Source organism: Balaenoptera musculus, chromosome 16, assembly GCF_009873245.2.
Source record: "Balaenoptera musculus isolate JJ_BM4_2016_0621 chromosome 16, mBalMus1.pri.v3, whole genome shotgun sequence".
NCBI classification, from domain to species: Eukaryota; Metazoa; Chordata; class Mammalia; order Artiodactyla; family Balaenopteridae; genus Balaenoptera; species Balaenoptera musculus.
In genome coordinates this window covers 35,554,776-35,568,598 of record NC_045800.1, presented here as the reverse complement: position 1 = coordinate 35,568,598, position 13,823 = coordinate 35,554,776, and positions in this window count along the sequence as shown.

Sequence of the window (13,823 nt, the reverse complement as noted above, 5' to 3'; positions counted from 1 at the left end):
ATTACAGATGGAGTGGAAGCCCCTTTTTGTGCTCCTCTCTAAACCCAATATACTCACTCTTTTCCCCATTAAACTGCAGTTGGTGTGAATCCTTCCCACACTGTCTGCCATTTGTACTATACGTGTGTCTTTCCCTAAACACAGTTGACCCTTGAACAATGCAGGGGTTGGGGTCACGACCATCACACAGTCAAAAATCCAAAATCTGCATATAACTTACGTGGTTCCTCTGTATCCACAATTTGCCATCCTCAGATTCAACCAACTGCAGGTCCTGTAGTGCTGTAGTATTTACTGCTGAAAAAATCCATGTATAAGTGGACCCTCACAGTTCAAACCCATGTTATTCAAGGGTCAACTATGTAGTATTGTTATAGTTGCATATACCAAATATCATACTCTCCCTATCTTCACACAACTTTTTACACTCAGTCTTGTCTTTTCTAGATTTATCCCTGATTATACATTAATTCAGCCATTTTAATGCAGAATAGAATCCTGTTAAATGAATATACCACAGTTTGTTGATCCGTCCTCCTAAGAACTAACGTTTCCATGTTTTCTCCAGTGTGGCCCAGGCTGTGGTGAGCACCTTGCCTATACCAAGTATGCATGCACAGTCCCCCAAGGTTGCAGCCCAGGCGTGGAGTGGCTGGATCCCAGGCTGAGTATCTTCAGCTCTACCAGGTATCGTCCAGCTGCTCTCCAGAGCAGTGCTTCCAGCATGAACTTCCACATTATAGGAGTTGTAATTCTCCACGTTCTCCCAACACCAGGTTTTAGCAGATGTTTTTTTTTGGCTAATCTGACCAATGTGTTTTAATTTGTCTTTCCAAAATTGATAATGATGTTGCACCTTTTTGTATGTTTACAGGCCATTCAGATGTCTTCTGTGAATGGCCAGTTCAATATTTTTTGCCTAACTTCTATTCTTTTCCTCATTGATTTTCAGGCGTTATTTCTTTATTCTGGACGTTGATCCTTTGTTAACGGTTATGAGCTACATTGCTTCAGTTTGAATCCCAGATCTGTCAATGACTATGTGATTTTGGACAAATTACTTAACATCTCTTGACCTCAGTTTACCTGTCTATAAAATAAAGAAAATAATAATACATAGCTCACAGAATTGTTAAATAAGCCTAAGTACAACAGAAGTATATATGTGTGTGTATATATATGTATATATCTTTTATATAAATATAAGTGATGTGTGCATATATATGAATTAGATATATAGATATATGCTTATACATAAAACATATATATACTTATATAAGATGTATTTAACATATAAATGTATATAAATAAATAAGTGCTTATATCATGCCTAATCTGTAATAAGCATTATGCATTTGGTATTATTACTATTACCTTATTATTATAGCTCATGCATTGCAGAGATCTAGTTGTGGCCAGACTTTTATCTTTTATAATACGAATTTTTAATACACTCCATAAAATATTATTCTATGTATTAACAGTTTGTTTAGATTTAACCACGTATTTATAGTTTCTTTGCACACCATTCCCTCTTCTATTGTTCTTCACAGCCACCTCTGGGATCAATTTTCTTCCTCCTAAATTACATCTATTAGAAGCTGTTTTAATGACAGTTTGTTGGTAGTAGATTCTTTTTCCATTTGTCTGAAAATGACTTTACTTCACCTTTATTCATGAAAGAGATTCATCAAGCGTGCATTTCTATTGTGGTACTTATTGTTCTCTTAGGACTTTTAATGTATAATCCACTGTCTTTGAGTTTCATTGTTGATAGGAAGTTAGCTGTCAGTATAATTGTCATTCCTTGGTAGATAATCTCTTTTACTCTGGCTACCTTTAAGATATTTTTTTTCTCCTGAAACTGCAAAACATCAAAGACAATGTGTATATTGTGTATTTTTTTTTATCCCTCTTAGGATTTGTTATGGTTCTTGTAACTAGGAATTTGTATCTTTCCATTTTAGAAAATTCTTCAGCCATTTCCTCTTTGAATATTGCTCTTCCCTCTTCTCTCTAATCTCTCCTGTTAAACATATGTTGGACCATCTCACTCAACCATTAAATCCCTCTCGGTGCCTAATCTGTTGTTTAGCCAATGTTTATTTCAGTGGTTGTATTTTTTATTTCTAGGAATTCTTTTGGTTCCTTTCCAAGTCCACCTGCTCTTTCTACATACTGTTCTTTCTTTCATATGGTTTTTTAAAAATAATATTCAGCATAATTATTGGATACTCTCTTTTAGATTGTTTTACTCTTCTCAGTTCTCGAAGTACTAGTTCTTATTTTGTTCATCCACTGGCTCTCATAGTGATTTGGTTCCTTGAGTGATTTATAATTTTTTATTTTTGCATTTTTTAATTTTTTTATTTATTTATTTATGGCTGTGTTGGGTCTTCGTTTCTGTGTGAGGGCTTTCTCTAGCTGCGGCAAACGGGGGCCACTCTTCATCACGGTGCGTGGGCCTCTCACTATCGCGGCCTCTCTTGTTGCAGAGCACAGGCTCCAGGTGCGCAGGCTCAGTAGTTGTGGCTCACAGGCCCAGGTGCTCCGCAGCATGTGGGATCTTCCCAGACCAGGGCTCGAACCCGTGTCCCCTGCATTGGCAGGCAGATCCTCAACCACTGCGCCACCAGGGAAGCCCCCTATTTTTGCATTTTTTATTTCCTTTTGTGCCCTGAATAGCGCAAGTGCCCCTAACAGAGTAGTTTCATGTTGTTCTCAACCAAGGCCCTATGGGTTTCCCACACCAATATTTTTTCCTTGGATTAGGGTTCCTTCCCCACTTGTGTAAATTTGGACCCCCTCACCTAAGTGGTACAGGTTGGGATTTATGAGTAAAGTTTTTCTATCCCCTTTTCATAGTCATAGTAACCCTTTTAAATTCTAGGCTTTATGAAGTGGGATCAGCTATGGCTCCTCACCTTGAATAGGCTTAAGGCATGTCTGTTGAATTCATGTGGGCATTAAAATCCATTAGAGAGTTCATGACCCCCGTGAGTCACCTAATCCTGCTTACTTCTTCTGACTTTTCATTTCTTCCTCATTTCCTATAACTCATGACTTCCCTTCTTCCCTTCCCTTTAATCTTGGACATTTATATTTTAAGATTTTTGTAGCTATATGTTGCCCAAAATTTATAAAAGTTTATGTTAGTAAATGGCCTCTTCCCTTTCATCTCAGCCTATACAGGCCTGCCCCTTGGTTATTTTTTACCCTATCCAATGCATACAACTTTTAAATACATTGTTCTCTGTAGATTATTTGCACCAATGTTTATTTATTTGTTAATTTGACATTTGTGTATTTAGTGCCTATTATATTTCAGCTGGAGGCTGATCTTCAGCTCCATACATCATTTGCTTATTCTTTACAAACATAAGAAGCAAATGTAGTTCTGAATACTTACCTTGTAAAGCATGTGTATCATAGCAAGAAAATTTCTCCAGGACTTTCATGACAATTATACAAATCAATGTTTTCCTGCCATTTAGATATTACAACTCTGATATACAGACCATAGAAGCATTAGTCACCACTGAGTTAAGCTGCTAGATTTTTTTGGCAACCCAACTTGACATTTTCTATGTACGCACACACATGCATACACACACACGCATTGTGACAGAAAAAAAATATAGAATTATTTCAGTAGGGTTCCTCAAGGAGCATAATCTTGTGCTGTGTTTCCACCTGCAAATAGACCAGCTCTGCTTATAAGGCCTTCAATATGCCTTCCTTAGGTGTCTATTTCTGTCACTGGCAATCTTATTCTCCTGATTCGCTTGGCTTGGAAACATTGGTCTCATTTTGACTTTTCATTCTCTTTAACCTCATGTCTGCAAGGCTCATCTTTATGCTGTTTCTCAGGTTTGACCCTTCTTTCTACTACGTTCCTACAGACCCCTTCTTAGTTTAGACCCTCAATCCTTCATAGCTGACTGGCCTCTCTGCCTATAGGCTTACTCTTCCCCATTTATCCTAAGGTCCCTACTGTTAATCTTTATAAAATTCTGTTCTGACCACGTACCTTGGTATCAAGTGCTTATCTGACCTCCCAACTCCAAAGCCTAGCGTGTGCTCCACTTTCATTCTGCATATTCCCCAGTGCTGACTTCCAAAAGGATCGCTCCTTTACTGTCACCTGAGCACACCCTGCACTGTCACGTCGCTCTTCAGCCCCGGGCTTCTGAGGGGCTCTTCCTGCTCCTCGCCATCCAACCAACTCCTCCCTCAGCCCTAGCCCAGTCCAGCTCAGGTCTCCTGCACTCCAAACTTCCCCAGAATAGAATTTTCTCTCCCCTGCCAAACCTTGTCCTGAACTACCACCAACCCCCAAACAAAAAAGCTAGCTGGAAGGCATCTCTCTCTCTTTTTCACACCCTTCCTACCCATCTTCATTGCTCAGGTGGCTCTTAGTATTTTCAAACTTGCTGTGGTTCATTGTGTGCATATCAGCAACTTGAGAACAGAGGCATTTCCTGTGTCCCCACCTAGCACAGAGTGGGATCAGTCAACTCAGATAAAATCCTACCTGACTTGTTGACTTGACTGGGCAGGTGAAATTCTCATCAAATCAGTGGAGCAAACCAGAAACCCGCCTGGGTTTCATCTTTCATTTGTAGCCTCTTGCCCTGACTCTTACAAACCTGCTGTCATCCTGGGTGTCCAGGCTTCAGTGTGTCAGCCTCAGGGAAACACCTTCTGAACCCCCATCTACCACCATGTTCCCATCAGTCTAGGCCAGCCTTTCCACTCCCAACACACAGAGCCTTAGCCTGCCCACCTCCAGTTACCAGGTGCTCGTTCACCAGACGAAACAAAACCAGTGAGCAGTGGTGCCATCGTGCATTAACTGTGTAAGGGGAAAAAGGTGGTTGCAGAATAACTCTGAGGTATCATCCAACTTTTGAGGGTGTGTGTGTGACTGAGGGTGAATATATATGAATGTGTGTATGTTCTGAAAGATCATATCACACTTTGTTAATAGTAGCTATCACTGGGATTATACATGATTTTATTTTTGTCTTTTTGCTTTGTTTGTTATGTGTTTTTTTTTTAATTTCTCTGCAATGAACACTTTGTAATAAGAAAAGAAACCATTTTGTTTAATTTTTTAAACCAGTTATCCAGTACCTCAAGCATCTATAGAATATTACTTGAAGTAGCAGAGATGGATGTTTATTGATCACCTGTGGTGTATGAGGTACACCATTTCACGTTTCATTTAATCTTTACAACAGCATAAAATTGATGTTATCATCACCATTCTATAGATAAGGAATTGAAACTCAGAGAGACCTAGAAGCTTGCCCAAGGTCACACAGGTGTCAAGGAGCCAAGGCAGAATTTGAACTCATGTCTCTCTGACTCTAAACATCACGATTTCCCATTTCATATGCTCCCTCAGCTAGTGAGGCTTTCCAGAAACTCCCAAGCTTGAAGTATTCTGCTAGGTATGGATAAAACACGTTCTCCCTGTTCGGACCAGGAGTCAGTCAATGTGAACTCTAGTCCTGAGTCTGACACTTAATGGCTGTATAACCTTAGATGAGTTTTTTGCTTCCCTTTTTGTCTTCCAAAAAAGTGATAGATATCCTTAGAATTTTTAAATGTAGTACAAATTACAATTTGCTCTGGGTCAAGGAAGAAATTAAGTCTATAATAAGGACTACTTAGAAAACCATGGCAGTGACAACACTGTATATTTGATCACCTGGGATATAGGCAAAGGGTATTCGTGAGGAAATTTATAGCTCTAAATATTTTTATTAATAAATTCAACAAATAAACGTTCAGGGAAGGGGGCAATGGAGAGGGAACCAGGAAAAACAAAGAGAAAAAGATAAAAGCATCAATAAATAATTCAATTAGAAAACATAAAAACAGTATAATTGCGGCATAAACTCAAAAGGAGACTTGAGCTTGAAAAAGCTGATAAAATCCATAAACTTCTAGCAAATATTAATCAGGTAAAAAGGAAACACACACTAGATTAGAAACAATCAGCAGTTGCAAATAAGCAGGGGTGTGCCATGGAGCACGTCGATCCTGCCCAGCAGACATTCGTCCCACTCAAGGTCTCCCTCCAGGTCTGCTCTGTCTCTCACCCACCCTCTCCTCTGACCTCCGCTCTGCTCACGCCACCCTGGAGAACACTCGCTCACACACAGTCGCAGGCTGGATTCTCCGGACGCAGGTGCTGACATGAAGTTTGGGGACACACGAAGGTTATTGGGAATCAATACCTGTGAAAGGAAAAGGAGAGGACGCAGAATTGGGCAGTGGGAGAGGTCAAGCTGTAACACAGTCCTGACAAAGCAATGGAGCCAGTACTGCTGGTCAGAGTTGTCCTCTCTTGGGCCGAAATGGCCAGCCTTTCTGTCAGGCCTCAGGCAATCAGGCAGCCCCTTGGAAGGGTTTGGCATGGGGCGAGGCAGCTCTCCACAGCTGAAGCCGACCCCGAAGGAGCTGACAGCCAGGACTCTCTGCTGACCGTACTTCCTGGCCCTGGGCAGCAAGGCCTTCCTTGGGGGCGTGGTTCTGGAGGCCTGCAGTCTACCTCTCATGGCCACACCTGACTGCCAGCGAGTCGGAGAAATGTGGTCCCGCTGCCTAAGAAGAGGGAGAGCCGAGTGTGGTGGCATCTGGCAACCAGATAAGATCTCAGCACGTTCTCCAAACCGACTTTCCAAAGGAGCCTGTGCTTGGGAGTTACCTGATAATAACAGGCAGTATTTAGCCGCTGGTTTACCCCACCTGCTAGGATACTAAGGAGAGCGGGGTGGCAGGCACGGGACCTAACCCTAGCAATAATGTCTGTAAAGTGCCTGGACAGGAGGTGCCCGATCAACGCGGCTTCCGTCTCCAGCTTTCACGGCTGATGGGCATCTTCGAGAGCATGACCAGCCCCACTGGAGCCCCGCTCATCACTGCTCGGAGTGATTTATTAAGTAAAAGGGGGAGATGAAAATGGCCTCTGGGTTACACAACTGCCCTTGTTTATGTGTGAGCCTGTCAGCCCTGACCTCCGAGATACTGAGGACCTACAATCACTTTCAGGTCCAAGAGAAAAATCTGGAGACCTAGAAATAAATCCCCCACTTTGTATCAAGTGACCTACTTTTCCCTTTTGACTGTCACTTCTGAGGTTCCTGTGGTCAGAGGAAAAGTTGGGCAGTTCTCTGTGCAGGTCACAGATGGCAAGCACTCCTCTTTGACCCCTCACATGAGAACATTAGGAAATTCCAGCCCAACACAAGTCCTGACCAGCCGAGGAGGCTGCGGGTTAGCTGCTGGTCATCTGGAGCCAGGATTGGGTACCACGGCACCTCCCCAAGCAGGAAACCTGGCTGTCTACCAGCTGAGATGGGTGAGGTTGGGCCTGGTTGGATGGGCAAATGTGGGCCCTCCCCTCCTCCTGCCACCCCTCAGTGGTGCCCAAAGCTGGCATTCCCTTTAGGGAGCCCAGGAACCATCACAGAACCAGGTGGAAGAGACCATCTCAGCCCTGCTCAGGCCCTAGCCCACTCCGTGACCTTGGGCAAGTGACCTCACAGAGCCTCCATGATCCAACCATTAAATGGAGCCAGAATACTAAGTCCCCCTACCTCTCTGGTGGCCTTGTAAACCAGGAGGTCCATGTGCATTCTCTGGAGGCCAGTGGGCTCTCCTCTGTCATTTTTCTTTCTTATCTTGATAACCTAAAACGATTCCCACAAGCCAACACTGGTTAGTTCCTGGTCATCTGGAACCACAGATGCGTCATGATTTAAGTAAGACACAGCATTTGTGTTTGGATCCAAGGGAGGACCAGATGTCAGCATGCTAGAGACAAACTAATGAATGGAGGTGTCCTCATTTCCTATTGCTACTGTAACAAATTTCCACAAACTTAGAGGCTCAAAACAATACATATTTATCATCTTACAGTTCTGGAGATCAGACGTGTGAAATGGATCTTACTAGGCTAAAGCGGAGGTGTCAAAAGGGCTGCATTCCTTCTGGAGGCTCTAGGGGAGAATTTGTTTCCTTACCTTGTTAAGCTCCTAGAGACTGCCCGCATTCCTTGGCTCATGGCCCCTTCCTTCTTCATCCTCAAAGCCAGCAGTGTACCACTCTGACCCTCCTGCTTCCTCTTTCACTTATGAGAGCCACTGTGATTACATTAGGCCCACCCAGATAATCCAGGATAATCTGCCCATCTCAAGATCCCTAATTTAATCATATCTGCAAAGTCCTACTTGCTACGTTATGTGAGGTAACATATTCACAGGTTCCTGGGATTAAGACATGGACATCTTTGGAAGCCACTATTCTGCCTACCACAGAAAGTTTTCCACTGTCCAAAGAGTCCAGTTGAAGGCAAAATGGACAAAAACAAAATAATAAGGAACGGTTAGAATAGGGAAGTGCGTCTTCCATTTATTCACTGATTTCCTACAGCAATCCCTATCGTTCCTGTGATCTTTTTTTTAACGATATCTGAAGTATTTAAAAACTAATTTCAGATATTCTCCATTTCCTAAATACAGCAGAAACAATACTGAAAATGAAAGAAAAACAACAACAACAACAAAAAACAAGCTTTATATACTTCATGGTTACCTCCTTTTTCTAGATTCCCTAATGCATTAAGAAGACCTCTTCCTGTTAAAAGGAATGAAACAAATCAACATGTGTTAACATGGACAGATATCCAACACAGGTGGTTAAGTATGAAAAACAGCCTCCAGAGCAGCATGTTTAGTGTGATCCAATTTCCATAAAAGTCATAGATTTATTTTTGTTTTTACATAGAAAATACCCAGAAGAATATAAACCAGGGCTTCCCTGGTGGCGCAGTGGTTGAGAATCTGCCTGCCAATGCAGGGGACACGGGTTCGAGCCCTGGTCTGGGAAGATCCCACATGCCGCGGAGCAACTAAGCCCGTGCGCCACAACTACTGAGCCTGGGCGTCTGGAGCCTGTGCTCCGCAACAAGAGGCCGCAATAATGAGAGGCCCGCGCACCGCGATGAAGAGTGGCCCCCAGTTGCCGCAACTAGAGAAAGCCCTCGCACAGAAACGAAGACCCAACACAGCCATAAATAAATAAATAAATAAATAAATAAATAAATAATTAAAAAAAAAAAAAGAATATAAACCAAACTGTTAACTGTGTGTGTTCGCCCCGGGGGCTGGGGCCAGCAGGAAGGAGGCAGCTATAGAACTCCAGGAGATTTTCACTTTCTAAATCATCATGTGTGTAACGTTTAATTATAGTTATATGTATTATATATATTATAGTGTTGTACTTAAAATCGTAAGTTTACATATATAATATATAGTTACTGCATATTATATCAATATAACAATATGACATAATACACATAACATATCATAAATAATATAATTACATAATATGATAGATATAATAAACTCATCTTACTTTTTGTAACTATGAAAAAATAGAACAGTGCCTATTTGTGTTTAAAGACTAAGGGGCACTTCTAAAATACAGCTTTTTCTGGAGAATAGCATCAACCGGAATTTCAGGATTCTGCCCAACTGATGTGAGCCTCAGCCTCACCTCTGAGTGCTGTCTATTCCCTCCTTTCCAATTCTTCCTTAGAAATCTTAGCTCTGCCCCCTGCCATTGCAATCACAGGGCATGTAGGTCAGGCAATTAGTAACCAGGGTTTATTTCCTTTGGAAAACGGTACATTTGGGCAAAATAGGCCAGTTCCCATTCCTGATGGCAGAATCCTAGAGCTTCCTCGAGGGGAGGGGCGCTGAGGTCACTGAAGCCAGGGCCCCCCATTGTACCCTGGGGCCCACAGCTAGGTCACCAGCTAGTAAGCGGTAGTGCTGGGATGCAAGCCAGGTCCATGGGACTCCTGAAGCCATGTTCTTGCCACTTGACTGCCCCTGGTCAACCACTGAACATGGTCCTCCCTGGGATTCCAACGTGGGGCTCCAGAGACTGGCAGAGCCCAGACGTGCAGTAATGGCTCCACTCATGCCCCACTTCACCTTGGGCTGGGACACTGGTGACCATGGGGAGTGACTGGGAGCATTTGCCACCCAAACAGCCCAGAGATGCACATGTCACAAATGGCTGGGCTGCTGCTGCTGCAATCCAGCACCACCTGGGTTAACACTGCAGTCTTGACGATCTCTCGGGTAGCTTTTGGCTCCTTAAACGTGGAGTTTTACAACCAGGCCACTTTCCCGACTGAACTAAATATGATATGACTCATGGATCCCAGGATGGTTCTGGCTAGTGAGACTATCAATGCAGACAAGCGGGAGCAGCTTCCAAAAATCACTGGGTCGGGGGGGGGTGTGTTTATATCACCTACCAAGCATCAAGTGAGCTGGAAGACTCACACACAGAAAAGCCTGAAATCCACCCAGAGGGTCAGGACAGGAGGTCCCGGGACACGGTGGCAATCGCCCCAGGGCTCACAAGTGGGCAGGAATCTAGACAGAAAGGTAGCCCAGCTGGTAACCAGCTTGGAAATGCTGTCGGGCATTTTCTTCCCAGACTCTTTGCTGGTAGTGATGTGGCCACCATCCCCTCCCCCAACCAGGACAGGGCAAGCAGTGGTGGATGCCGGGGACACATAACGTCGGTGAGCAGGGTAGAGCTGCTTCTGTGTGACACCCCCAGGGTGTCACCACCTGTGAGCAAAGCCTGACCCCAGGAAATCACCAAGCTTTGTCTCCAAGGAACTTGGATCCCAGCCCCACACCACATGGGTCCAGCTACTGCCCTGCTCCATCCCTTGAAAGCTGGAAACACGTGCTTTGTTCTGTGGGGATGAGATGAATAAGAACTGGAGCGTCCACCCCAAATCAGCATTCTTTTACCACTGAAGCGTCTCCTCCAGAGCCGCCTACAGTTTCCTTCTCATTGATCCTGATTTTCAAGGACTCACCAGTGGGGGAAGACAAGCAGCTGTACTCTGTGCCAGAGGGGTGGTCCTTCTATCCCACCCAAGAGCACAGAGAGGGCCCTGGAAAAGGAGCCATTCTCCCTCCCACTGCCACCCCCAACACACACACACAGCTTATAAGCCTGTGTCGATAAGCAGGGAGCACCCCGTCCCTAGGTCTTCCACCTAGAATCCTGCTCAGGACAGCAGGTTTGGGCGTGTAGGGCAGATGTGAGACCAGATCTCAGACATCAGGGAGCTCTGTCTCCCGATGGAGGCATTTTGTTCCTTCTGAGTTCCTCTGTTCAAATGCCTGGGGACCATGGTGAAGTCCTTTCTGTATCACTATGGGTTGATTTGTTGAAAGCCTCTTTCTTGCCTCCTTACCGTGGCCAGTATGGCAGCCTGACCTTAAGGGAGGTCGGAGCCCACAGGACCAGAAACCTCCTAGGCTGGGTCAGAACTCAGAGACCACCTAGGAGGGAACAGAGTCACAGCATTGGGAACTTTGTACACAAGTTCGCAAAGGAGATGGATGATCTTACGGCAAATAAGGCCCCCAGAGCTCTGGGAATCACCTCAGGAGAGTAACCACCTTTGCACATCAGATTTTCAGTTTCACTCTCCAGGCTCTGCCAGAAAGCAAGAAAGGGCAGGTGGCTTCCCTCGCACCCCGCTGGGCCCCCGACCACCTTGGCAGTCTTCCCTCCCTCCTCCACTCCCAGGAGTCGAATGACTCATCACAGCATCGCCTTCCCTTCCCGAGGCTTCAAGACTTCCCTGTCTAGGGGAGTGGGCTACACTCCCCTAGAAGGAGCCAGGGTCCGGGGTAGGAGGAGAGAAGGGTGCTGAGCAGAGATGAGGGGGCCCGGGGAACCTGCTCTGCCGGCTCCCTTGGGCAGGCAGAGAGCCCCGCACGGATGGAGCAGCGCTCAGGGGAGGCTACCTCCTCACCCCCTTCTGTATTCTGAATTTTGAATGTGTCACTGTGAACGTGCAGTAAGGAACCAAGTGGAATTTCTTCATGCCTTGTGCGTGCATATGTGCACATGGGCTCTTCAGCAGAAGCGGGGGAGGAAGGCAGAGCTCTGGACAGCACAGGCTGGAGGAGGGAGAGACGCTTGCAGCCAAGCACGGAAACCAAAGAGAGGAGCGGCTTCATGTAACGTGGGGGTGAGGGACTCAGGCCTCCGGCCACCTGGCCTCTGTCTTGCAGCTCCCGCGAGGCCTCTTTGCAGAACCTCAGGGCTTCCAAAACCCAAAGTAGAAAATCTCACCCATCCGATCCAGCCCCTCAGGGTGCAGCTGCAGGAGGGAAAACCTGCCCCATCACCTCACAGCCCTGGCAGGGCTCTGCCCTTGGTCCCCTGGTGGCTCGGCCTTTACTGAGCCACTCTTCCTCTTTCCAAGATTTCTTGGAGCTCTGACAGCCACGTCAACTTGCAGCAAGGCCCGCGGTTGCATCATTCCTTGCCCCAGACAGTATGCAAGAGGCTTTGGTAACCCTGGCTCCTCAGTTCTGGTTGGCCCAGAGCTGAGACACATGGCGGGGATGGAGGCCGCCCTCACCGTCTCCCTGTCCCCAGTCCGTCTCTGCTCCCTGTGTCTGATGTCTCTAAACAAGCGACTGTAGGACACTGATGAAGCACTGTGTGGACAGAGGGGTGACAGCAGGGGCGACACAATGGTCTCTCTGGCATCTTTTAAAGTGCAGTCCAAACAACAAGGATGCGGGGGAGGGGGGGAACGTGTGTCTATAAAGCCCTGGGGACTGGCCTGTTGGCTGGCATCAGCTCTCAGAGCCTCTTGTATCTCTTACCCCCTCGCTGACATCCCCACTCCTCCCTAAGTCCTTGTGCAGGTGTTTAATCCCCAAAGAACTTAGGATCTCCACCCCTCTGCCCTCCATTAATGGGACCTTTGTCCCAACTTACTACTCCCTGCCTATAAGATCTCAGGATCCTTCCTGCTAGTCTCAGCCCCCAAAACTCTGCCCAAGGACTCTACAACCAAGCTTCTATATAGTCCTGCTCTGGACCGCCTTCTCTGCTCCCTTGGCATCGGGGCACAGAAAACAGAGATGAAGTAAGACCCAGCCCCGCCCTGGCAGAGCTCTCCACCTGGTAGAGATGGGATCTCTATGCACTGGTCCCATAGAGCTCATGGCGGGGTGTGCTGTGGGAGAGAATCATCACAGAGCCGTGGAATCCCAAGAAGGGAGCAATCATTTCTGTGAGCAGATCCGGGATGGCTCAGGGAGGGTCAGGAGCATGGAAGGATGAAGAGCAAGGACTCCTGGGTTGGGCAGATCAGGTGTAAACCTTCCACTTCTTGCTGTATCTCTTTGTCCATGTTAACATCTCTGTGCACAGTCTCATCTATAAAGTGGGGATAACACCCCCCTTACAGGGCTATTGAAGACTTATTGAAGATTGTGTACTTGGTGCTTCCCCCCTTGTGGATGCTCAATAGGCATTTTTTTCCCCCTTCAAGGAGCAAATAGTGTAAACTCTCTGAAGCCAAGGGCCAGAGCAGGATTTGGACATGCCTGTGGAATTAGAAGACCTGCGTTTGAATCCTGGTAAAGGATGTGGCCTTCCTAAACTTCAGTTTCCTCATCCATAAAATGGGAATGATAACAGGACCCAACTCAGAGGGTTGTTGGGAGGACTAAATGCAACAAGCTCGTAAGACGATTAGCTCAGGCCCTGGCATTTATTAAGCACTTAATAAATGTTGGCTACTGTCACAGCTTGTGGGCTCATACAGCCTAGGCTGACTGGTACATGTCACTCCCCGACCCAAATCCCAGATGGCCTGTAATGACACAGAGCAAAGGTCTCTCAGGGGCCACAGTGAGAGCAACCACAACCACAAGCTTCTGATGGGTCCTTCCACCAGAATG